At 41.5% G+C, this 27,106-nt stretch overlaps 1 protein-coding gene and 1 long non-coding RNA gene across 2 annotated transcripts in view; one reads left to right on the forward strand and one right to left on the reverse strand.

Moving 5' to 3' along the window:
* Nucleotides 1-1,513: 1,513 nt before the first annotated feature.
* Nucleotides 1,514-9,277, reverse strand: LOC103742984. The gene is made up of 2 exons (XR_003851285.1): nt 8,954-9,277; nt 1,514-8,258 (listed from the first exon to the last, which is right to left on the reverse strand). It is a non-coding gene; the product is annotated as an uncharacterized LOC103742984 (long non-coding RNA).
* A 219-nt stretch (nt 9,278-9,496) lies between these two features.
* Nucleotides 9,497-27,106, forward strand: part of Rab30 (RAB30, member RAS oncogene family) — a 99,995-nt gene continuing 82,385 nt past the window's right edge. Inside the window, exon 1 of the mRNA XM_008844191.3 lies at nt 9,497-9,674. The gene's annotated coding sequence lies outside the window, so the exon portion shown is untranslated. The remainder of the gene's footprint in view (nt 9,675-27,106) is intronic.

Consider the following 27,106-nt stretch of genomic DNA (forward strand, 5'->3'; position numbering starts at 1 on the left):
ATTTCTTGTCTGAAACAGTTTGTTGCACTTGTGAAGAAATCCTACAAAGGAATCTGAGAAAGCCAGGTGTGGTGGTGCACATCTTTACTCCTAGCACTAGAGAGGCAGAGGTAGGTGGACCTCTGTGAGATTGAGGCCAGCCTGGTCTACATAGGTAGTTCCAGGCCAGCTGGTGTTATATGGAGATCATCTGAAAAAAAAAAAAAAGGGCAGGGGGAGTCTGAGAAAGACTAAGTAATCCATCAGTCTTATAATTTAACATTACTCCAAGCCTACTGTGCGTATGCTGAGCAGGGCACATTTCCTTACAATAACATCTGGCTGCCAAATGCAGATTGCTGGCGTATGAACCAGTCACGCTACAGCTTGTGCTAAAAGTGAAGGAAGTAGACTTACTTTGCCATTGTAATTAGCTTTTTGGGAGACGGTCATGTCTTTAAAAAGATTTTCTTCATTATGTGTATGCATGTCTGTGTGGGGGTTATGTGTATCTGTGTGCAGTGCCCAGATGCCAGATCCCTTGAGACTGGAATTATAGGTGGTTGTGAGCCACCATACATGGGTGCTAGAAACCAAACTCTAGTCCTTACAAGAGCAGCACGTGCCCTCAACCACTGAATCCTTTCTCCAGCTCTGGTATTACCAATTTGGAAGGTAATTAAAAACATTTTTATGTGCATGTGTTCTGCCTACATGTATGTAAGTGTACCCATGTTGTGAAATGCCTGTGGAGGCTAAAAGGCATTGGATCCCATGAAACTGGAGTTTTGGATAGTTGTCAGCTGCCATGTGGGTGCTGGGAACCTCACCTGGGTCCTATCCAGGAGCAGCCAGTGCTCCTCCCACTGAGCCAGCTCCAGCCTCTGAAGGTGATTTTTTTTCTCTTCATTGACTTATGATTAGTAGATTCTACCTTTTCCTAGTCATGTGATAAATTATACATTTATACATAGTTATTTTCAAAATATAAAGCTGGGTCAACTGGGCTTGGTGGGCTATAATCCCAGTACTTGGAGCTGAAGCAAGAGGACCGTTAAGTTCTACGTCAGACTGGGGAACACAGTGAAAGCACTCATAAAACTGTATTTAAAAAAAAAAGTCAGGCATGGTGGAGCACACCTTTAATCCCAGCACTCAGGAAGCAGAGGCAGGCAGATCTCTGAGTTCGAGGCCAGCCTGCTGGTCTATATAGTGAATTCCAGGCCAGCTGAGGCTGCAGGTGGACCTCAAAAAGACAAAAAACAAACAAACAAACAAAACCCCCCAAAACAAATAAACAACAACAACAAAAAAAACAGTGGGTTCATGTGGCCTAAGTGGATTGCAAACTATATTAGTACTGTAGGCAGGGGACTGCCATGAGTTTGAGGCCAGCCTGGACTACAATGTGAGACCCTTTCTCAAAATGACAAAAAAGGCTGACCAAGTTCTTGCTTCCATGTCAGAACTGCAATAATCTATATCGTGCAGTAATCAGACACCGATCTAGTGCTTCCTAGTGGGTGAGAAGGGCCTGGCAATCATTCTTCACTTTTATTAGCATTTTCTCTGTCCGAAGAATGTTTTTGTATGAATTACTTTCTCTCCTTCTAAACAAGCAACATGAAAACATATTGTGGGTATGGAGAGATTAAAACCTGAAAATTGTAGTTCAAAATCTTGGTCTTGGATGGTAGAGTTGAAGAGATGCAGGACTACACTGTGAAAGCAAAATAGAGAAAATTATTGCAGCAGAAATTGTATTTTATGACCGAAGTCTTCAAAATATCTATTTAAAATTAAACAGCTTTTAAAGGTTTCTGAGACAGGGTCTCAGTACAGGTTGGCTTTGAAACATCATCCTATGTCAGCCTCCCGAGCGCTGGGATTTATGTTTATGCCACCATGCATAGCAAGACTTTTGTCAGCAGAGTAATTTGACAATGCTGTGCCTGTTTGGGAAATGTACAAATAGAAAACTGAAATAATTAGGTTTAGGATGTAATTTTCTGAAGCAAGGAATGATGATGCACCCTTTTAATTCCACCACTTGGGAAGCAGATGCAGACTTCCAGAGCACAGAACCTCTGTGAGATCAAGGCTAGTCTGGTCTACATAGTGAGTTCCAAGCCAGCTGGAACCAGAGACTTTAAGTCTCAAAAAATACCAGAAGAATGTAATTTTGTTTCCCTTAAAAGATATTGGCTATCAGGACTTGAACAGTATATTATATATATTTGAGCCAACCTCAAATTCTCATTCTTTCTTAATAGATAATGCCAGGCAGACTTGAACATGTTTACTGTGTGTGATGCAGGAGTACACATAGCAGGTCAGATGACAACTTTTGGAAGTTGTTTTTCTCCAACTATGGGTTCAAGGATTAAACTCAAGTCAGGCTTCTATGTCAAGCATTTTTACATGCTAAACTATTTGTGTTTTAAATTCAAAACTGTGGGAATTCCTGTAGCAAGTAATGAAAAAAACTAAATCTAGGGCAGTATTTGCTTTCTGTTGAGATAACAGTTTAGGATCCTATGATATTCGTAGATTAGAACACTTTCAGTGTTCACTTATTGGGAAAACAGCATTTAATGTTATATTGTTTTCATGATGTTGTTCACTCTTAACATTGCTGTCATTCACTTGTTCTTTTATTAAGCTTTAACCATGTATCAAGCGCAGTAGATGCAGTGAAGCTTGAATGCTAAACCCACAGACACCAGCAGTGGAGCTACAAAGCAACTAATGAAGCTTCTGAATATAAGCACTGTGAATTTTATAGAAGGCACAAGTTTCCAGTGCTGAGATAATTTTTTTGAGATATGGTTTATGTAGCCCAGGCTGGATCTTACTTCCTGAGCTCCCCAAGTGCTAGGTACTACTCACCTGGCTACAGCATTAAAAATACACTGTTTACATGTATGAAATCAAGATTTTTTTTGGAGACAGGGTGTGTGGCCTGAAACTTTCTATGTAGACCAGGCTGGCCTCAAACCTAGAGATCTGCCTACCTCTGCCTCCCAAGTGCTGGGATTAAAGGCTGGAACCACCAGCTTGGCCCTCAAAAATTACTTTAACCAAAGCTTTAACTTTTTTTGGATTTTTGTGTAGAAGTGTTTTGCTTGTGCATGCAATGCCAGAAGAGGGTGTCAGATCCCCAAAACTGGAGTTACAGATGGTTCTTAGCTACCATATGGGTGCTGGGAACTAAACCTGGACCCTTTGGAAGAGGAGCTCGAGCTATCTCTTCAGCCTTTTAACCAAGGTTTTAAATCAGGGTATAAATCAGGTTTTAAATAGACAGTAGTTGAATGAACTTGGAAAAAGTTGAGTTATAACTCAATTTTTAGGAACTTCTAATACAATCTGAATATAAGCAAATCACAGTATTCGTAGTAATAGTGATTGTCACAATTGAAGGCATATTTTCATATAACATTGTAGGTAGTTTGAAAGATCATGAATAGGGGCTGGAGAGATGGCTCAGTGGCTAAGAGCACTGGTTGCTCTTAAAGAGGACCCAGATCCTGTTCTCAGCACCCACACTGTAGCTAACTCCAGTTCCAAGGAATCCAAAACCCTCTTCTGGCCTCTGTGGGCACTGTACACACATGGTGCATACATGTAGGCAAAGCACTCATACACCTAAAAGACCATGAATACCTGACACTGTGGTTGAGGTACTACCTGGCCTTTTGATCTGTTTATGTGTATGAGTGTTCTGTCTGTATGTATGTAAGTACACCTGTGTTATGCATTGCCTGTGGAGGCTAGAAGTGGAGTTACAGATGGTTTTTAGCTGCCACTTGGGTGCTGGGAACTGAATCCAGGTCCTCTGTAAGAGCAGTCAGTGCTCTTAGCTGCTGAGCCATCTCTCCAGCCCAATTATACCTTTTTAATCTAAACAATACTTGCTTATGTGATTGGACTATATTTTTCACTGAATATCTATGTTCACGGAAACATCAAATCATTTGGTATGTGTCTTCGAATTGCAGCAAGGGTAACAGGTATTAGAATATAATAGCAATGAGTAAATTAGGAGCCAGGACTGCAAATCCAGCTACTTCAGACTGAGTTTAGCCAGTCCAGGCAATTTGGTTAAGACCTTGACTCAAAATACAAGTAGGGCTGAGCATACCTCAGTCATAGAGCACTCATCTGCACTCTTGAGGCCCTAGGTGCAACACAGGTGTGGGGAAGGTCTTCACTCAAGTGAATCAGGATTACACAAAAGGTATCAGAGGTTTGACTTTGGCAAACTATTCATCTTGGTCCTTTTAAGTAAAATTAGGGCTTGAGTTAGGCAAAAGACTTACTTGCTTAGTATGTTTTAAAATGCAGATTCCCAAGTCAGCCTATTTAATTCCAGCACGATGGATGCTGAGGCAGGAGGATCATGATTTCTAGACTAGACAGTAAGGTGACCTTGCCTTAAAACAGCAGCAACAAGAACAAAACCCCGTAAATAAACAGAACTGGGGACATACCGCAGTAGTAGAGTGACTAGCATGCACGAAGCTGCAGCTTTAAAGTGCAGCACTGCAGGAATAAAAACAACAAATGTAGATTCCCAGATCAAAAGCCTGAGAATCAAAATGTCAAAGCCATGTAGTACTGAGACCCAAACACATCCTCCTTTTGCTGAAGTTCATACTAAATGCCAAAACCAACTTTCCCTTGATTACATGATCTTATGTGGACCTGTCCATCATAATGTATAATAGCAGAAATAATTTCACAAATAGGCAGTATGGCAAGAGTTGTAGTCTGACCTTAACAAGTACACAAATACTTTAAGATTTCTATCAGTGTTATCAGAGGAATTACTTCCCAGTCATTTGTCAACTGTCCAATGCCTTTTAAGCCAATTCTATCATAGCACCAGTGTCCTCTAAAAATTGTTACCTCAACTATGACAGCCCATCAACAGATCATTTCTACTTAAGTTCCAAACAACCTACATGAAGTTTACTCCAGACCATAGGTATTAACAATCAGTCACCACTATTAGCTCAAAAAGGGATGCCAAGCAGCTCTCTGAATCTAGGTGTCCAAACCCTATACTTACATTTATTAACAGTTCTCCCTTACTCCAAACAGTTGTGTATTACAAGACTGCTGAATTCAGTCTTACCACTGCCAGGAACAGGTAGTAGCCTGAACATCAAATTTTGAGATTTGGGGAGTCACTCTGGATGTGTAGTCCAAAAAATATGCTACCTTACTACACAGCAATTCAACTTGCAGCTGTACTGTCTTTCCTTAGAAACCCCAGGTTAAAGCTCTTGATGTATCTCATGAGACCACACGGGCCTACATTTGATTAGTGTCAAGCCTTAGTAATGAATAACTTCCCTGGTACTTTTTCTTCATCAAATGGAACCTTCACTATCTTGGCTGCTCCTTTCTTTACTGACTTCATTTTTCTTTCTAGTTCAATCTCTATAGAGAAAGCAGTTAAGTAATGGGATAAGAATGACTTCAGGCAATGTAAAATTTAATTTGTAACTGTTAGAATTGGATTTATTCTGTTTGTGGAGGGCTGTGATGCCTGTCAGTTGCTTTTCTCCTTGTGCATCTTTCTGTATTTGCACAATTACATATTTCTCACATAAGTAATTTAATGAATTCAATTATCCTAGCTTTCTCCTGTCAGTAACAGACATTGATAAATGTCACTGAGCAGGGAGAAGTCCCATTCACTGAACACCAACTGCTTTCTCTAATAGTGGTTGTAAGGATGCCAGTTGGGTTTGGGTATATTAATGCTATACGTGTGAAAAGCAAATATCGCCTTTTAGAATAAAATTCATCACTCAACAGGTGCTATACTTTTTTTTTTTCTTTTAGTAGAATCACAAAAAAATGCCCACAGTCCAAGTTTGATCATATAGGTAGGCAAAAAAGTTCAGATAAATGGAAACTATGACAAGACAAAATCAAATTAAAATCATTTTTGTGGGATAGGGTTTCACTATGTAACTCAAGCTGGCTGAGAATTTCCTATATAGCTCAAACTAGGCTCTAACTTGTAATTTCCCTGGTTCTACCTTCATAGGTTTGTGCTGTCAGGTCCCACCCCCAAATCACTGAGTACCATGCATAACAGATAATGCCAAAGAATTTCTGTACTCCTCCTCCCAGTCTTGGCTGGATTTCCTAGCAGAGTGGGAGCTGAAGTGTCCTGACTGCCTTAAGAACTGATCACTGTGCCCTGAGGTAGAATGTAACTTTGGCTTCTAAGTAATGGCTTAATTAGGTTTTGGTCTACCATCTTAATGAACACTTTTAATCCTGTCCTCCCTAATCCATTATTTCTTGTTTTTTTTTTTTTTGTTGTTGTTATTGTTTGTTTGTGTTCTGTTTTTCCAGATTCAAACCTCTATCTATACTTAAGACCTACTTCTCTCTATTCTCATTTATTCATTCATTCTTCAACACCCTGAAATTTGGTGATTTATTATTATGTAAATTCAGAATTTATCTGGAAAAGGAGAACATTCAGCAAGCCTTCATGGTGAAACAATCCAACTGAAAAGCAAGGAAAACTGTTTACAAACTGTCTCAAAAGCAGCAAGAAACAGAAGCAGCACCTTATTAGAAAAACACACAAAACAGGACACCGAAAATGGAGTAGTCTCGTGGCACTGAAATCAAGAAAGGCAAACTATCCGTTAGTCAAGTGGAAAGAGAAATAAATAGCACAACACACTTAATAACTTCTCAACTGTTGACAAAGTGTTATATCATGTAATTGTTCAGTGTCCCAACTGTAATGGACACTGTAATGGACATACTCTATGTCACTATTACCTGTAATAGTAAACTTTGCTTATTACCACCTTAGAGCAAAACCAAAATCCTTCCACGATTACTTTTGCATACTTACAAGGTTGTTTTGTCTATTTTGTTTATTTGTGTTGATGGTTGGGAAACTGAACAAACTGAAACCCTCTGGACTGCAGACTTGAAATGGGTGAACTGTGTGTATGAATTTCACCTCAATAAAGCTGTTTATAAAAGATACAACTCAGAGGATCACCCTTTACAGCACATTCATGCAGACAGCATCCTCAAAGATTCTCTATGAAATGAAGACCTGTGAATACATATCTACATAACGGCATACACTGAGCATCTTTGCATATGTGAATTTCCCTAAATGGCTATATTTATAAATACAGTTAATCTGCATATACTTTAGTCAATGACTTGCTTTCTACTGCCCCTTTATCCAAACCTGTTAAAACTTGAGAAATAAAGACAGTAGGATAAATAAGGATTGTTTTTCTTGGTAGTTATCAACTAAGGGCATTTAGATCTCAAATTCTGGCCATGAGATGTTTACTCTATTTACCTTATGTACCACAAGAAATACAGTCACAAAATCTATGCCAACCTGTTACAAACACAACAGGTAGGGCACTCTCTGGAGACTTTTGTTTCCTAAATATTATTAACTCAAAAAATGCTGAAAACATGAAGAATTCATTTTCTTACTGTTCAAAATGAATTAAGGATAGTTCCAAAAGAAGCTAAGAGTTGCTAAATTCAAATGGTATGTTCATCCATGTCCACTTAAGGAAACTAGACTGTGAGAAACAATCAAAGGGGAAACTTGAACGATACATATTTTTTGTAAAATCTTTTCCTTTTTCTGGCCTTAAGTTTCTAAAGAGGAATATGGAATTTTTTTCCTGTAAAAGTTGTCTTTATTTTTCTCTCAATAATCTTCTACAATAACTCAGACTTAGATTTTGCTTAGATAAAAGTTCTGTAGCTAGGCAAGGTGGCACATGCCTTTAATCCCAGCCCTCGGGAAGCAGAGGCAGGTGGATCTCTGTGAGTTCAAGGCCAGCCTGGTCTACATAGAGTTCCAGGACAGCCCCACTACAGGGAGACCCTGTCTCAAAAAAAAAAAAAAAAAAAAAAAAAAAATTAAATAAAAGGTCCTATAAAATGAACATGATTCCCTTTCTTTGACAGAAGGATCTACTATGAGCTGTAATGGTATTAACTCCTAACAGAGGTGTTATTCATACCTTCACTGTTCAGAAAGAACCAGTTCTGGGGATCCAACCCAGGGTCTTGAGTATGCTAGGTGAATGTTCCACCGAATTACATCTCCAGCTTTAAACCAATTAATTTTAAGAATAAGATGCAAAAGGAAGTGAGAATTAAAAAATACAAAGTACATATATAGCATTTTTAACCCTTCAGAGACCCTGAGGAGGAAGTGCAATTTCTCATCTTTCCACAGTGAAGTTCAGGATCTGAAAAAGAACAAATACACAACACTGTTTTAGTAACACACCTGCAAAAAAGTTGAGATGCCTAGCAAAATGACTCAAAAAATTCTTCAACTAGTGAAGCATACGGAGTACTTCAAATTAGACAATAAATATACTTTTAATTGGTGAGGGTAATAAGGGGATGGGTTTGTATGTTAACCACCATTACATGCATGAAAATGTCACAATGAAACGCACTATTTTGTACAGTTAACATTCGCTAACAAAATAAGTAAATTGGTGATCTACACTAATCAACTGCAAGTCTCTGAGATTTTTAGCACGTACTCTAGGTTTCTCCAGTGTCAGTCTGGATACTAACGCTCGACTACAGTCGGCCCATTATCAATATCCCCTTTTAAATAATTCCCTGCTTTCGCCGGTGGCTAAGAAATTATTTTCGAACCAGGTGTTAACTCCTTTAGGAAGCTTCTTGTCTTACGGTCAAAGGCAAAGCAATGTCCCTTCGCGCTCGGGTACCTTCCAACGATATCTTTGGACCTCTTTGCAAATAATTCCCATAAGAAAATTCAGAGGGGGTCCGACAACTGAGGGAGGGGTATGAGGGTTGGAGAATAAGTGGCAAGAAGACAGAAACAAATCTGGCAGGTTTAGCTCAACTCGCTGGGTGTCAAGCGGGTCGCTGTCCCGCGACTCCACAAAACAAAGACACCTACCGCCCAGACAGTCCGGCTGGCGGGTCTAAGGGGCCCTCGGCGGACAGGATTCCCTCGGCTAGAGCAGAGCAAGAGGCGTGGGGCCCTACGCAAGCCCTGCGGGGCCGGGCGGCCGGGGCTCACTCCGACCGGAGAAGGCAGCCACCTTAGGTCGTACCGCGCTGCCTGCCCCCAGTGAAACCTCGCTCCAGTCCCAGGCCGGTGCGCGCGGCTCTCGACTCCTCGGTCCTCCTTCTCCCCGTCCCCACCGCACCACCGCTCTGCTCCACGCGCCCAGAAACCTCAGCCCGCTCTCCAGCACCGCTCCCGAGCTCCCAACATGGCGGCCGGTCTGGTCCTTTGCTGGGCGCTCCGACTGGAGCATCCTGGGTATTGTAGTTCTGGAGGTAACCTCCATGTCCCTCCCGGACTTCAGAGGACTACAATTCCCAGAATGCATAGCTCTGGAGCATGGCTATTGGGGCCTCTCGGACAGAGGGATGATGTCATTGCAAAACCCTACTGCATTCATTGTGTTACGGTCTATCCACCCCCCTGCTGCTGCTGCTGCTGGGCTTGTGATTGCCGCTCGCTCCAGCTGAGCTCAGAGTAGCGGCAGCACCAGGGCAGCGAGACTCCGGCCCTTGCACTTAGGATACCGCAGCACCTTTCCTTGCGTGCGTGACTCATTCGCACATCATTTCTGTTTATGTCTGGGGTGGGGAGAAAAATCCCAAACCAGGTGAGTTGAAGTGATTTATTCAAATGGTCCTCCCAAGTTATTCCTCTCCCTTAGTTCTCAAGGCTTTCTTTGAGAAGATGGGGCCGGGGTGGAGAGGTGAATTGGGAGGTTCTCACTGGCACTACTAAGAGCTAAATTGCTCTGTGCAATTTGGGTCACTGCAAAGAACAACTCCAGCAATCTGCCCCCGCCAGAGAACCCTGCCAATTCCCTGGTCTCAACTCCCTCTAACCTATTTGAGACTGGAAGAGGGGGCTGGGAGGAAAAGGATGTTGCTAAGTGCTCTTGGAAAATCGGAGGAGGGCAAAGGTGGCGGACTGCAGCACTGTCACTTATAGCCCCAGTGCTGAGGCTTGAGTGGGAAGGGGTGATGCGTGGGGAGAAATGGAGACAGTGATTTAATGTGGCCGCACTTCTTTAGAACATTTGTGTCGCTTGGATGAGCACACGCTATTTTTAAGGATGAGCACGCTTCTCCAGAGTAGCTTAAGTTTTGTAGGGCTTTATTTTATGTGTGAACGTCTGTGTCGTTAGTCTCGCTTTTTGTGCTGATTTGAGGTGACAGTGTCCTTTGATGGTGCACTCCGTGCCAGTCAGAAACATTTCACGTGTCTAGGGAAGGCTCTCTTAGGTTGCTAAAAGCAGCATTTTTGTTAAGCGTTTTCGGTTCTCCCGGCTGCAGGATTCAAGATTGTTTGGAAATGGAACAGATCCATTTGTGTTTGTATTGAGTGTTTAAAATTACATCGCAATAGGCTCTTGCCACTGACAATGGTACTGTAACGCTTCTGAGACTGGGTCACCACTCAAAAATAACGGTTTGCAGCCGGATCGATTAGGGAGCCTGGGCTCTTTTTTTTTTCTTTTCAAACACTTTAGGAAAAGGAAAAGTTAGTCGTAATGTCAGCCTTTTCCGGCCATTACTGACCTGCGTCCAAGAAGAGTGAGCTGGTCAGGGAGACCAAGGAGCATAGTAGTGTGATCTTTCCTTGAATTTTGTTTTTCGATGAAGTGACACATTTTAATAAAACAAAATATTCTGACATAAGATGCTGGCTTTCGACTTTTAAGAGATACAGGGATGAACAGTGCAATAAATATGTTACTTTGAGATAAACAGCTGGCTAACTCGGGAACAGATGGGGCCAGTCTTAGCTAAGAGATATACAACCTTGGAAATGAATGGGCTTAGGGTCAGCCACACCCCCTTTAGGAATGTCAAAAGAAGGAGAAATGCCAGAGTGTTTGCTTAACTCTAAAATGCTGAAGCTTTTCACAGCTGAGTCGGGCTTTGGGGGAAAACCATTACTGTCTGTTTTCAGCTGCTGTGAACCAATTTTATTCATTTTTAATTTAGATGCTTAGGTCTCCAAAGTTGCAGCTGGGTGATACTTTTGTTAAATGCTTCGTGTTACTGAATGTGAAGGACAGTCCATTGTGTGGGCTTTGTAGCAGAGTGATTTATGGGGATGCAGTGAGCAGCTTTTGGATTTGGGAAAAGATCAACAGTCTGTCTTTGCCTCGCCCTCCATCTCTCTGCTGCATGGTCTCTGCTCTTCTGGACACCCTGCCCTTCTCTCTGTGCCTTCCTTTCTCTCTCTTCTCCACCCACATCGCTTCACATTGTTTCTTTCCTTGTCTAATCGAAGTAAACATTGTTTCCTCACTGTTTTGGAATCTCCCCTGCTATCAGAAGAGTATCACATCTCTTTTTCTAAGTCTCTTTCCAACCTCTAAACACCCACCCCAGCCTTCCTCCCTTCAGGAAGGAACCCTGGGGTAGAGGCTGGGGGAGAGGTAGGCTGTGTGGATTTTTACTCAAAGTCCTCTTTAAAGAGGTTTTTGGCATTTCTTTGTCTTGGACTTTGTGCTTGGCAGGATGACACCAATGAGCCTGATTCGGGGCCAGGTTGTGACAAATCCTGGGCTCAGCAGCTTGTGGACATGTGATGGAGTAGCCACACTCCTGTCACTTTTCCTTTTGATGGTACCTGTAAAGAAGTGCCAGTGGATTAACAAGGCTTTTAATGCTTTACTGGAAATACTCTCAGAATTCCCGAGGAAGTAGTCTTCAAGTAACTTCTGCTTCATTGATTTCCCTCCCTCCTTCCCTCCTTCCCTCCCTCCTTCCCTCCTTCCTTTCCTTCCTTCCAACACAGAGTCTCCCTGTAGCCCCCAGCTGGCCTGAACTCAGAGAGATCTGCCTGCCTCTGCTTCCCAAGTGCTGGGATTAAAGGGAGTGCCACCTTTCCTGGTTTACTTTTTCTCATGCCTTCTCCTGGGAGGGCTGGGAAACTGCTCCCCCCACCCCATGCTGGTGAGTAATGGTGCAGGTAGCCACACTGCCAGTTTGTGTTTCTGAAGGTAGTTGGAGTTCCTCTCAGTTTGTCTTCTTTGTGGAGGAAAGAAGTTTGTTGTTTTACGCTGCTCTCCCAGGATGTTGGGTGTGGTGGTAGTGGTATTTCTTAACTAATGTTAAGTAAAGGCATGGAAAGTGTATTGTTCATTTGAAGTCAATATGACAGGCAGATACAGAAGCAATCAGACCAGACCTCTTTTGCACCATCTTAGCATTACTAATTTTCTTCTGAAACACTCACTGAGGATTTTTTGTGACATAGGGAAGAGCATTGAGCTGTACAAGAGTTAGACTTGGCTCTATCACTGCTGTCCTCAGGATTTTAAACAGCTGTGCATTTCTTCCTGCCTCAGTTTTTCACACCTGCAAAGGGCCATTAACCTTTGCTACTTATTTACTTGGCCTGGTGTTATAGCCCTCCATATTATGGCCCCGTTATTATTCTGAAAACAAATGTGAATTGTGCAGGTATCGCATGATAAGCACCATGCACATCAACAAAGAGAAATGTTTCCTCTACACTGAATAATTCCAAGGGTGATGCATGTTTCTCCCAAGGGGTATGCAAGATGGGATGAGAGTGCCCATGGTGGTGCTCTTTCCTCTTCTAGGCAATCAGGGAAGGCTTCCTGTAGGAAGTGGCTCTTGAAGAATCTTGGAGTGAGGGGATGGCAGTGGGAGTTGCTTAGAGTAGAACAAAGAGGGTTTTCTGGCAGAAGAAATTGTATGTTGAACATACAAAGGGAAGAGCAGGTGACAGATCAGAAAGAAGACATGTGAGGCTGGAGAAGTGGCAGAGACTGGACCCTAGGCAGAAATTTTTTGTTTTGTTTTGAGACAGGGTTTCCCTGTAGCTCCAGCTGGCCTGGAACTTTCTATGTAGACTAGGCTGGTCTCCTCTGCCTCTAGAGTGCTGGGATTATAGGTGTGCACCACCACACCTGACTGGGCAGAGTTTTGAATGACAAGGTGATTTTAGTCTTTATCCTAAGAACAATGGAAACTTAGGAAGGGCTTTAATTAACTAGATGAAAGACATATATGAATAATATTAAAAAATATCACCCTAGAGCTAGCATGATGGCATAGTGGGTAAAAACACTTACCACAGAAGCCTGATGACCTGAGTTCAGTCCCTGGAACCCACAGTGGAAAGAGAGAACTGACTCCTGAAAGTTGTCTTTTGATCTCCACGTGTGTGCATACAAGCATGAGCACACACACACATGCATACACACACTGCATGTGTGTGTGCATATAAGCTGAGCACACACATGCATATACACACTGTGCATGTGTGTGTACATATAAGCATGAGCATACACACATGCATACATACACTGTGCATGCACAGACAATAATAAGTAATAAATAAAATAAAAATAAAACTTAAAAAGGACACCCTGGATACTTTCATCCCATCTTGCACAACCCTAGCTGTTAAGTGGAGAAGAAACTGGAGGAAAGGCTTGGAGAGTGATTCTTTGGAGACTGGGTAGCAGGTAATTTTTTGTAGTCTGGGTGGTAGACAATGTGCTTGCTCCAGGTGGGGTTGAAGGCCTTGAAAAGAAGGGAAGAGACTAGAGAGGTACAAAGTTTGAAAGCTGTAATTGAGAACACGTGTTCATTGAACAGATTGTGAAGCTAGGAAGAAAAGGGGGTAAAATATGGCTTGCAAATTTCTTTGAGAAATTCAGAAGACTTTTACAGAAAAGGAAACACTGGGTAGGACTTGAGTTTGTTCATGAAAGGGGAAACTTTTGATCGTGTTGAGTTTGAAGTTCCTGGAAGACATCTAAGTAAGGTCTTTGTTTCACTCTTCCTATTCTTGTGTAGGATGTGGCATGGGTAGACCAGGGAAGAGGGCTCTGGATGAGACTTCTAAGACGCGGAACTGCTTATTTATTTATGTGATATCGGGCATGTATTCATTTTCAGTCTTTAGTTTTCTCATCTATAAAATGGGTTTGTCCTATTTGGATGTACTGATATCCAGCTATATATTCACCATGCTAAGAATGGATCAAATGAGATAGTGTTTGTTCTGTAGAAATTCACTGAGGAGAGGAGACATGAACAGATAACCACATGTAAAGGGGTGTACAGCAATGCTAAGCAAGCCCTGTTATCCATCACCTACACTACAAAAGGGACCTACCACCATTCTCCACAGATTTACTCCACAGATTTACTCTGGCCATACCTTTCCTTTGATTTCTTCTCCACTTAATAGCTAGGGTGATGTCTATTTTTATTTATTACAGCCTCACAGGAGACATTTGTTCATTCCTGCATTGTGGGATATTCATGGAGTGGCCCACAACCTTTGACCCTAGAAATGAAGATAAGGAGCCACTCTAGAGTGTGTTCTCAGGCCTTGTACAAATTAGGGACTCTGCATGTTTGTTGACTGAGTTGACTTATCTATGTCTCTAAGGGCCCTTTCCAATTCAAAAAATTTCAGCAGTTAGTAGTAATGAAATGTCAAATGTAAATGCTGTGAAGAGATCAATTTCTGAGACTCACAACCTTTGAAATGTTTTGTGGATGACTTTTAGGGAAATTCAGAAATATTTCAGTTCTAGTTTCTTTGGGGGCTCAACTTCCTTAATTCAAGTTAGTTTCTCAAAAATCATTCTATTGGCCATAATAAGTCCCTAAATCCATGGATGTTTTAATTTTACAAAGCAGCAAAATCTCATGCGCATGCAAAATAAATAAAATTGGGGAGCTGTTGACAACTGTTTTCTATAGTAAAGATATGGTTAACTGTGTGAAAAATTCTCTACTCTGTCTTTTTTACTCATTTTATTGCATAGGAGGAAAAAAAAACCCAAACATCACAGTGTTTTAATAATTTCAGAAACAACCATCACTCTATTTTCTTGGCTGTGGTGGAAATGTGACTTGTCTCCAAACAAGAACATTTCCAAGTACAGAGGAATTTTATATGATTTACAGATAATTTATTTTTAATTTCTTGCCCATAGGAATCTAACCTTTGAAAACTAGAGGCTTCCTCAAGGTTAGGCTAGCATAAAGGTTCTTATGATTTTTTTTTCAGTGCTTGGGACCAAACCTATAGCATAGGGTCTTCAGGAAGACTGGACCCATGAACTCACATGTTGACTTGTGTTTGTGCGTGTGTGCATTAGCTGGAGAATTCATTTATGCATCCCTGAACTTTCTTTTATTTCTCTCTCTCTCTCTCTCTCTCTCTCTCTCTCTCTCTCTGTGTGTGTGTATCCCTGGGCACATTACTTAACCTCCTTGAACCCATTTCTTAGTTTGTTATGAGGATTAAATGAGAATGTATTTTAAAGATTTTAAAATTTTATTTCATTTGTATGAGTGTTTACCTGCATGTGTGTTTATGCACCAGGTATGTGCCTGAAGAGATCAGAAGAGAGTAGACAGTGCCCTGTACCTGGGGTTATAGATAATTGTAAGCTGCTATGTGGATGATGGGAATTGAACCTGGGTCATCTGAAAGAGCATCAAATTTTCTTAACTGCTGACCCATCTCTCCAGCCCGAGAATGTATTTTAAATATCTGGCACTATGCCTGGTATAACTGATGCTCATGGCAACTATTTTAAATAGTATATTTATTGATAATTTTCAACATTTTATTTCTTGGGTGATGCCTGGTCTAATGTAATGAGACACTGTGAAGCTCACATCACCAACACTGAAATGTTTGAGTAAAAATCAACATTTGCCAGAAATGTTTAACTTACATCTAATCACGAGGAAATAATCACAAAAACCCAGATTGTGGGACATCCTACAAAATGGCCTTTGATCTTCCAAAACATCAATGTCGTGGAAGACAAAACAAAATAAAAGGTATGGAGGACTGATCTAGATTAAAGGAGACTAAAGAAGTGATTCGAACCCTAAAAACAAAGCTTATTAAAAGAACATTTGGGGGACAGTTGGGGAAATTTGAACAGGAGCTACACATTAGCTAAGAAGGTCATTAGTCTTCTTGGATGTAAAAATGAATCTATTCTTTAACCTGTACATATTAGTGTGTACATCAGTTGCTGTTTCTGAATGTTATCTTTAGGAGTGTCACTGCAAAACAGAAGGCATCAAAGAACTGCATCAGAAGGCAGGGATTGTGTTGGCCACATTAAGCATATAGCCTGTGGACTGGGATACCGTTTGTGGGGATCTCTCTTGTTCCCTCGTCCTCTGCAGATAAACTGTGTCTTTACCCTGTGCCAGTGGAACTGACTGGAATCCTGTTGCTCCCACTGTGTGCCCCTATCAGGCCACACCCAAAATTTATTCAAAATGGTTTCTCAGGCTGGAACTCACAGAGATCCACCTGCCTCTGTTATGTTCTGTTTTTAAAGAAAATAGTTTATTATTTTTTTTAACTTTTACGAAAACTTTATTGAGAATTTCATACATGCATATAAGGTGTTTTGATCAAATCCATGCTTACTCCCTCCCCTCCAGCGTTCCCCCATCTGAAGAGGTAACCCTAAAATCTTTTTAAGGATTAGATACAAGCTCCCAAATACTTTTGACATTTTGACATTTTTGGCCTTTGGAACAGAGTGTGTTGCTAACAGGCCCAAGGACATTTTGACTTTTAGCCCAGAAACTGGCTACATTTCTTTGGGGTCTTTTTACCCTAACTGCCTAGCCAATTCCTACCTCCTATTCTTACCATGGCATCCTCTGAAGGGGTTACCCAAATTGCCAATAGGGAATAGGGGCGCTGACTGCTCTGGCTTCTTCCATGCTGAACAGGAATGCAGGGTGAGGCAATTGGAGTACCCCTTCAGTGGGTCTATCTAAAAGACTCCCAAATTGCATAACTCTTGTCTCTAAGGGGAGAAGAAAGTCCTTGAATCATGAATAGGAGATGTGAAGGAGAAGTAAAGGCAAGAGTAATTAGCATTACAAGTTCTAGACAGGGAACTAGAAAATAGTTTATTATTTTTATTTTATGTGTATGAGTGTATTGCCTGCCTGAATGTGAGTGCACCTGTGTTGTGCAATGCCCGTGGAGGTCAGAAGAGGGCATTGGATCCCCTGGAAATGGAGTCACAGACAGTTGTTAGCCACCATGTGTGTGCTGGGATTTGAACCTGGGTCCTCTACAAGAGCAGCCAGTGTTCTTAACTGCTGAGCCATCTCTCCAGCTCCCTTTATTATGTCCTTTATAAACACAACCTTGTCATTTTTATTTTATTTTTGGCAGTGCTGGGAATCAAACCAGGGCATTGCATATGCTACCGCTGAGCTACATTCCCAGTACAATCCTGTCTTTCTGAGAGTGCAAATACTTACAGATAAAACTTGACCAGGAGATTACAAGCAGCAATGCAGGTGAAGCATTAGTTGTTTCCAAAGTGAAGAGGAGAGAATTGGAAAAGGCACATAAATATGTACTCTAATGTTGTTCTTTGATTCTAGAAACATCATGAAATTAATCAGTCTATTACAAAAATATACTATGAAAGCTGGACATGACGGTGCATACCTCTAATCCCAGCAGGTAAGGGCAGCCTGATCTGCATAGCAAGACCCCATCCTGAAAAACAGAGCAAGCAAGAGAGAAAGACAGAGAGAGAGAGAGAGAGAGAGAGAGAGAGAGAGAGAGAGAGAGAGTGTGTGTGTTGCATGCACATGGGTGTGTAGATGTCATGAATGTACGTGTGGCGACCAGAGCAGGACATTGGCCATTGCTCTTCACTTTATTGCTTTCAGACAGGGTCTGTCACTGAACTAGAAGCTCGACATTTCAGTTAGGCTGGCTAGCTAAGCTAGCATGCTCTCAGGATCCACCTATCTCCACCCCCTAGTGCTGGGATTATAGGCATAGGCAGTCATGTCTAGCTTTTTACACAGGTGATGAGGATTGGAGCTCAGGTCCTCATGCTTGCTAAACAAGAGCTCTTACCTACTGAACTGTCTTCTCGTTCCCCAGTTGTCAGATTTTGATGTCTATTATTCAGCCATTTTCCCATACATATAATGTTATAATACATATTATTCTGCTCATCTTTTGACATTTTCCTTAATGTATTTTGGGGAATTTCCTCTCTTTATTTGCATGTTGCTTTAATTTATTATTATTATTATTATTGATCATCCAATGAATTTCAGTAGGTTGCTTACAGGATCATGGGTGAGGTGATTTTTAATGCCTGTTGGAAACGGTGCTACAATGAACCTTTTGGATGCATATCATTTTGTTATGAACCTGTGGAACTATTTCTGTAGAATGTATACCCATTCTGAGGCTATAAATGCTGGTTCAAAGGGCACAATTTCCTTTTAGTTACCCCCTGATTTAAATTCTTCTCAGTGATATTTGAGAGTACTATTCCTATATACCTTTAATTCCTAAGTCCTTAGTCCTCTAAAGGCCAAATCGTCCTTCTCAAAGGAAGGAAATTATGAAGGGAAGACTGGATGTGGGCAGAAATGGAATTGCAGAGTTTCTGTTGGTTTTTACAATGCTATGATAAATGTTGATGTGTAAACAACTTGGAAACTTCAGGAAGAGGCAAGTAAAATACACTGTCCTTGTCTGCAACACACATGCCGTTTAAAAAGTACATCAACAGGTTGGAGAGTTGGCCCAGTGGTTAAGAGCAAGGATGCAAGTACAATTCCCATCACTCATGTCAGGTGGTGCACAACCACCTGTAACTCCAGCTCCAGGAGATCTGATGCCTCTGGCCCTCCACAAACACTGGCACTCACGTGTAAATCCCTCCCACCCCCCGGCACATAATTAACCATAAAATAGCAAACCAAATCAGCGAAGCAGCAAGAATTTCCCCCAGAATATTTTGAAGGGGAACCAATATTTTGAGTTATGGTTGACTTACTAAATAAAGTACAGATATTATCAAACTTGACCCATAGACAGTTACCACTCTCATCGTTAATCAGAGGAGCCTCTTTGCAATGAGTGGTGGTAAATGCAGTGAGGTGTGTTTGCATAGGGTGCTGAGTATAAATGATGGACAGGTACTCAGCCAAACCAAGACACTTATACCATTTCCTCCAGGGCTCAAGGAACATTTCAAAAGAGGGGACAGAAAAACTGTAAGAGCCAGAAGACAGGGAGAAGGGCTGTGAAATGCCAGCTTCTCTGGGCAATACCCAGCCCTTGCCATCATGAAGTCTCAGCAACTGAAGATGACTGCAACAGCTCTGCACAAGAATGGTCAGTCAACAGTCAGGCACGGATGGAGGAGGGGAGGCACCCCCAGCCCTCACTACTGGACTATATTCTACTGAGAGATTCAGGGAAAGGGGAGTCACTGCCTTCAGTTGTGTACTCACTGATGAACCTGACGCATTTGAATAGTCCCAAGCCAGTGGTCACACATGGCCTTGGTTATCACAAAACCAGCCCCAAAGCTGTGAATCTGGGAAAGGGATAGGGGTGGGAGGGAGATAAGGGAAGGTGGAGTGCCAAAGTGGAGTACCAGAGTGCATCATATATATGTATGAAATTTTCAGACAACTAATACAGAACTTACTGAGTTCTGGTTAATTCACTAAAACAAACACATACTCAAACTTGAGGTGAAAATAACCTGTTCTGCATTTCAGTCACACAGCCATATTGAAAAAGGACGATTTGAGCTACTTTAAAAAACTGTCTTGACAGGCAGTTAAAGGGTAAATGTCCATCTTTCTGAATTGTACAAGAAGCAATCCTAGGGTAGAATTTGGCATTTTCTGTTGAAAAGCAGGTGTGAGTTGAGGGGTGGCTGTCAGCTTGTCATTCTGCCCTAACAGGGTCCCTATGGAAGATGTTTTTTGAATCATGAGCTGTTAAATATTTCCATCCTGTTAGACATTGTAACTGTGCAAAGCAAAGACTTGGAGTGTTTCCTTTTTGGGCAACATATCTTTTAAAGCCTCAGTTTCTTCATTAAGAGAATGGAGATTATTTTGTGGCTCAAATGAGTTAATGTGTACAAAACAGCTTTGATGAATGTACATGCATATGTGCACATAAATTATTGTCCAAAGTGCTAGAATGTCTAACTAAATCAATTCATGCTGCTCTTTTCTGTAATTCCAATAGCATTTTTAGGCAGTTTTTCTTGTTCTCATAAAGCATTTTTATCTCTTCAATCAATTCTTATGTGCATAAGTTAAAACTATTTTTATTTTATGTGTATGAGTATATATGCACCCATGTGTGCAATGCCCACAGAGGCCAGAAGAGGACTTCAGATTTCCTGTAACTGGAGTTACAGTCAGTTGTTAGCTGCCATGTATGTGCCGGGAACTAATTCAGGTCCTCTGTAAGAGCAGCCAGTACTCTTAATTGCTGCGCCATCTCTCCAGCCCCGTTATGTGCATAAATTAAAATGCAGGATCCTGTGCTGAGTTTTCAGATAGTGAAACAAAGGTGGAGCTTTCCTTCCTCCTCACTTTTATTCTATGAGACTAGATCCTTTTTTTGAGACAAGGTCTCACTATGTAATCCTGGCTGGCCTGGAGCTCACAGAGATCTATCTGCCTCTGTCTCCTAAGTGCTGGGATTAAAGTCATGTGCCAGCACCTCCAGCTGAGACTAGTACCTTTTAATAGGGATTTGTAATGGAGATACATTACAAAAATGTGCTATAGACGCTCATTCTTTCAATCAGATGCAGATTAAAAACTTAAATTACAAGTTTGATTGATTGATGGTGAGTGTGTGTGTAAGTTAGAAGACAGCTTTTGAGAGTCAGTTCTTGCCTTCCATCATGTAGGACCTGGATTGGAACTCAGGTTGTCAGACTTGGCAGCAAGTGCCTCTATCTGCTGAGTCATCTGGATGGTCCTCATGCAGCAGATTTTAGGTCTACTTTTTACATGCAAATGAGGAAACAATTCTCAGTAAGGCTAAGTAACCTTTATTTTCCCAGAGCGAGTATTGATTTATTAAGGAAAATTGAAAAAAAGAACTCCCAAGAGTGGGAGGAATTCCAAGGAAGGAACACCTTCTTCTGTTATTTGAAGTTGCCTAGCTTTAAAAAGAAAGAAGCAGCAGGTGTAGATCCTCAGGAGTCAAAACTATTCTGCAACTGCTTCCTCTTGTTGCCTAGCTTTCTGACTGAAAGGATAGCCTCATGAAGGCAGGACTGGCTGACTTGCGACTCTTCCTGTCACCCCCAGACACACAGGGAGTTTTCTGTCTGCTGGCTCAGCTGAAGCACACACCGACACATCAGCTGGTTGCCAGGTGGTTTATATGTTTTATTTTTCCTTCTTGACTTATCCTGAAAACTTTTAAGCTCTCCTTGCACCTTTAATCCAAATTCATTTGCTTATTCTCTTTTATATACCCTCACCTTAAAAAAAACAAACTTCTAGAAGCTTCCTGACATCAGCGTGGCTCATCACTAAGCCCTGAAATATGTATCCTCTTAGAACAAGGACTTTCCTCCATGTCGCCAGGCATCATAATGCGGTATGATTCCCTCAGTCACTCCAGTGTCCTTTATTAACTTTTTATATATGTCTTTGTGGTGCATGTGTTTGTATGTGTGTGCACATTTGTGTGGAGGCCAGCAGTTAATGTTTGGTGCCTCCCTTTATCTCTGTTTTTTTTTGAGGAAGGGTCTCTTTCTAAACCTGCAGCCTATCTAGGCTGCCTGGCTGGTAAGTTCCAGGGATTCTGTTGCCTCTGCCTCCCCAGTACTTGGATTCTGACATGTGCTTCTGCGCTTGGCTTTTTTAACTTGGTGCTGAGGATCTGAACTCACATCCTCATGCTTGTGCAGCAAGCACTTTTCTAAGGGAGCCATTTCTCCTGTTAACCTTTTTCTTTAAAAACTGTTTTGATCCAGGGGCTGGAGAGATAGCTCAGTGGTTAAAAGCACTGGCTGCTCTTCCAGAGGACCTGGGTTCAGTTCGCAGCACCCACATGGTAGCTAACAGTTGTCCTTAACACCAGTCCTAATGGATCTAACACCTCCATTCTGGCCTCCTTGGGCATTGCACAACACGGGCGCACTTATATACATGCAAGTAAATGCTTATAACACATGAAATTAAATAAAAAAAATTTTGATACAAAATCTAATCAGGGATGATTCACACAAGATAACTTATTTTAAAAATGATAAAATGATTTTGTCTTTGTTTTTTAGTTAATATGTGTGTTTCTTTGTGTATGCTGTATGTGTGAATCCCCGAGCTGGAGTTACAGGTGGTTGTGAGCTGCCCAACATAGTTGCCAGGAGCCAAACTTGGGTCTTCTAGAAGAGCAGCAAGTGCTCTTAACTACTGAGCAGTCTCTCTAGTCCTCTTGAGGTTTTGTTTGTCCACTTGTTCTTCTTTTTTTTTTTACTGTACATAATACCTCTTGTTTTGAAAATGTTGACATTCTTGAGCAGTCTGTTGTTCTGTAGGTTAGAATTGAAATATTCTGATCATTTTCTCATTATTAGAGGTTAAACATCTGTGGTAAGAATTCCCCATTGGTGACCCCATTGGTGATACTGCATCCCCCTTGCATCTTCTATCTTAGGGATATGCAATATCAGTTTGTCAGATCCCTGGGGATGTGAGAGTTGAGCAAGTGGTTGAGGGGAAGTGGGCCAATCTCTGGATTGAAAGGCCATCCATTTCATATTTAAATGAACTTTGGGGGGAGGGACAATATCTCAGGATAATATGACTATCCCATTCCTCAACAACTTTTCATCTAATGATTTTCTATATTTATTATCTGCAAAACTTAGACTCAGATTGTTAGCCTTCCAATGTATTATAATCCATTATCAACCTCCTGTTCCCTTTCTCTGCAAACTTATATTTAAAAAATTTTTTTAATTTTAAAAATTTTATATGTATCAGTGTTTTGCCTGCATGCATGTAAGCGTACTTGTGCTGTGCAATGCCCAAAGAGGGCAGAAGAGGGTGTTGGATCTCCTAGAACTGGAGTTATGGACATTTAGTTAGTGGTATGTGGTTGGCTGGGAATTGAACCTGGGTCCTCTGGAAGAACAGCAAGTGTTCTTAACCAGTGAGCCATCTCTCCAGCTCCAACCTTATACTTAAAATATATATATATATACTGGCCTAGGGCTCATCCACTCAGCTATGCTGGCTAATCTCCAAATGTTTTGCCTGCTTGTTTTGTTTTGAGACAGGGCCTCCCTGTAGCCCCAGCTGGCCTGGAACTCACTATTTAGACTATGCTGGCCTTGAAATCACAGAAATCTGCCTCCTTCCCTGTGCCTCCAGAGTGCTGGAATTAAAGGCATGCACCACCACACCTGGCTTGCCTGCTTGTTTGTAAGTGCACCGGTGTTGTGCAGTGCTCACAGATCTGGAACTGGAGTTACAGATGGTTGGGTGCTAAGAACTGAATGTGGGTCCTCTGCAATAGCAGTCAGTGCTCTTAACCACTGAGTCATCTCTTTAGCCCTGCAACCTTATACTTTTTGACACTCAAATTGTCTGAGATGCAGCCTGTGAGAGCCTATCTTTTCCTGGAACTAGAGTTACAGATGGTTGGGTGCTAAGAACTGAATGTGGGTCCTCTGCAATAGCAGTCAGTGCTCTTAACCACTGAGTCATCTCTTTAGCCCTGCAACCTTATACTTTTTGACACTCAAATTGTCTGAGATGCAGCCTGTGAGAGCCTATCTTTTTGTTGTTGTTGTTGTTGTTGTTGTTGTTTTGGTCTTTTTTAGACAGGATCTCCCTGTAGTCCCAGCAGCCCTGGAACTTATCATGTAGGCTAGGCTGGCCTTGATCTCACAGAGATCCACCTCTACCTCCCAAGTGCTGGGATTAAAGGCATGCACCACCTCACCAGGTCCCCCTGTCTTTTTTATCATCAAAAACTACTCGATAAAGGCAAGATTTTTGTCCATGCATAAGGAAACTAAATCTCAGAAGCCACAAGCAACTCATAATGTGACCGTAGTACATGGCAAGTTAGCAGGAGAGACAGGTTGCAAATATAGTTCCAAGTCCAAAGTGGTTCCTGCTGCTCCACACAAGCTGCCTGACTGTCTGGGAACTGAATGCCACTTGCTGAAATGGAGTTGGAGGGAAGAGTGCAACCATTGCATCTTTACTGCCGACAGCAAAGATTGGACGTGTGCAACAGCAGGGAGCTGAGATGTTCACACAAGGGAAAACCTGTGAAGCTACAAACGGGAATTAGGGCGTTCTCCAAGATACAGTAAGTGAAAGAAGGAAGCGTGGGAATAACTGTATTGCAAGAATTGAGGGATAAGAATATTTTGAATTTTCCCAAAGAAATCCTGGAAGGCTATGAAAAAAAAAAAAAACATGGTTACTGATAGAAAGTAGAAAAGAGTCGATGTGTGTGTATGTATGCTGAGATTTCTTGAGATATATATTTTTGTTTGTTTGAGACTGGGTCTCACTTTGTAGCCCAGGCCAGCCTGTAACTCATTCTGTAGCTCAGGTTGGCCTCAAATTTGCAGTGAGTGCTACCATACCAAGTGTACTGATTTTAAGAATAGCTTTGTTGATATGTAATTCACATACCATACAAATCATCCATTTAAAATATACAGTTTAATGGTTTTTAGAATATTATTCAAGTTGTATAATCTAAACAACAATCAACTTTAGGACATTTTTATCACCACCAAAAGAGACTTTATCTCCCTTAGCAGTTACTTACCTTCTTCCTAACTCACTGCCCAGTGCAAGACAACCTCCACTCTACTTTTTGTCTCTGCAGATTTGCCTATTCCGGGTGTTTCATATACATGAAATTATGCCATGTGTGGTCTTTGACAAATGACTTCTTTCAGTAGCATAATGTTTTCAAAGTTCATGCATCATGTAGCATGCATCAGGGCTCCATAATTTTTTAAATCAAATATTCCACTGTATGGATATTATGCATTTTGTATCCATTTATCATTTGGAAGATATTTGGATTATTTATACTTTTTTGTGCATTTTGATTAAGGCTGCTATAAACATGCTTTTAAGTTTTTAAAAATAATATTTTTTATTTTATGTGTAAGTGTATTGTCTGCATATACGTAAGTGTACCCGTGTCATGCAATACATGAGGAGGTCAGAAGAGAGTGTCAGATCCCCTAGAACTGAAGGTATGAACAATTGTTAGCTAGCATGTGAGTGCTGGGATTCAAACCTGGGTCCTCTGCAAGAGCAGCCATTGCTATTAACCGCTAAGCCATCACTCCAGCCTGCTTTTAAGTTTTTGAGTGGATATATGTTTTTGTAATTATTGAGTGGACTCATTGGATCAACTGATAATTCTATGTTTGACCTTTTGAGAAATTGCTAAGTTGTTTTCCAGACAGCTATATAACATTTTTCATGTTCAACAGAAGTATATAAGAGTTCCTGTTTTGCTACCTATTTGCTGATACTGTTACCTGTTTGTTTAAAAAATTTATTATATCCATTCTAGCCTAGTGGGCATAGCACATTGATTTTTTTTTTTTTTTGGTCTTTTTGAGACAGGGTCTCCCTGTAGCTCCCGCTGGCCTGGAACACACTATGTAGACCAGGCTGGCCTTGAACTCACAGAGATCCAGCAGTGTGTGCCTCCCGAGTGCTTGGATTAAAGGCATGTGCCACCATGCCTGGCACACATTGATTTTTGAACTTTGTTAATACATTAACAATGTAATACCTATTCCACATCCAAAAAGGAAAAAAAAAAAAAAAACCAGAAGAAATGGAAGCTCAGAAAGAAAAGTTTCAACCAGCAGAAGGGTCAGGGTATGGGGAGATGGTCTCAAGGTAGAGACAATCCCTAGGTTTCCCCCTCTCAGTCTGATATCTGGATGCACACACATTGAGTGTTAAGCTTTTTGTGTCCCCCGACTTTTCTTGCTCCAGCACCCCCCCCACATTTGTAGCCCAGAGTGTAGGGGTCTTGAGTGTAAAGGACTGCCCCCAGGATGCCTTGGACTTTGGTAGCAGCTCTTGAGGCAGACTGACTGGGACCACATTAGATCGTTAAGACAGGGTCTGTAGGCCATGAGGTCCTCTTGAGTGTTTCCACAGCACATAGCGAGGGCATTAGGTGAGTCTGTGGATGGCTGGTCTAGGAGGTAGAGGGGTGCTTTAAGAGAAACCTCAGTATGGGAGGCTACGTATGAGTTTGTGTTTGTGTTTTGGTGTGTTCAAGCTGTATGACAGTGGACAAGCCACAATTTTGCCAAAACTGATTCCTTCTTTCTGGTAGGGGATGTATTTCCTTGCAGGTACTTATTAATTGCAAAGGAAAAAATAAATTTACTGTAGAGAAATATGGCAGACATCACTTTTACTAAGTGATCAAAGTTAATACCAATGATGGGGCAAGTCGATTTCTGAGAAAGATACAACCTCACTTTGTGGAACTCCTGCCAAAAACATAACCTGAATGTAACCACAAAGGGTTGGGGAGATAGCTCAGTGGGTAAGAGCACTTGCTGTGCAAGTATGAGGAGCTGAATTCAGATCCTCAGCACCCGCATGAAAACTGGATGTGGCTGTGCATGCCTTTAACCACAGTGCTGGAGGGGTGGAGACAGGTGGGTCCTGTGGCTTGCTGGCCAGTCTAGCTGAAGCAGGGAGCTCGAGGTTCACTGAAAGACCTGTCTCACCAAGAAAGGTGGAGTGTGATAGAGGAAGATACCCAACATTTTGCCTACACATGTGCATGCACTGCAAGCACACCCATGTGTACAGTGTGTGTGCACATGCACACACACACACACAGCCTGTAAAATTTTACTTATGTATTTTTCAAAAGCATCAAAGATCGGGGCTGGAGAGATGGCTCAGTGGTTAAGAGCACTGGCTATTCTTATAGAGGACCCAGGTTCGATTCCCAGCACCCACATGGGGGCTAACAACTGCCTGTAACTCTAGTTCCAGGGGAATCTGAAGCCCTCTTCTGACCTCCTCAGGCATTGCATGACATAGGTGCACTTACATACATTACATACATGCAGGCAATATACTCCTACACATAAAATGAAAATAAATAAATAAATAAAATATTTAAAAATATTTAAAAAATGTGTCAGGTATCCGAAGGTTAAAGACAGGAATGCCTCTAAATTAAAGGAGA

The sequence above is a fragment of the Nannospalax galili genome, unplaced genomic scaffold, assembly GCF_000622305.1.
Source record: "Nannospalax galili isolate Female #2095 unplaced genomic scaffold, S.galili_v1.0 scaffold278, whole genome shotgun sequence".
Classification (NCBI taxonomy): Eukaryota; Metazoa; Chordata; class Mammalia; order Rodentia; family Spalacidae; genus Nannospalax; species Nannospalax galili.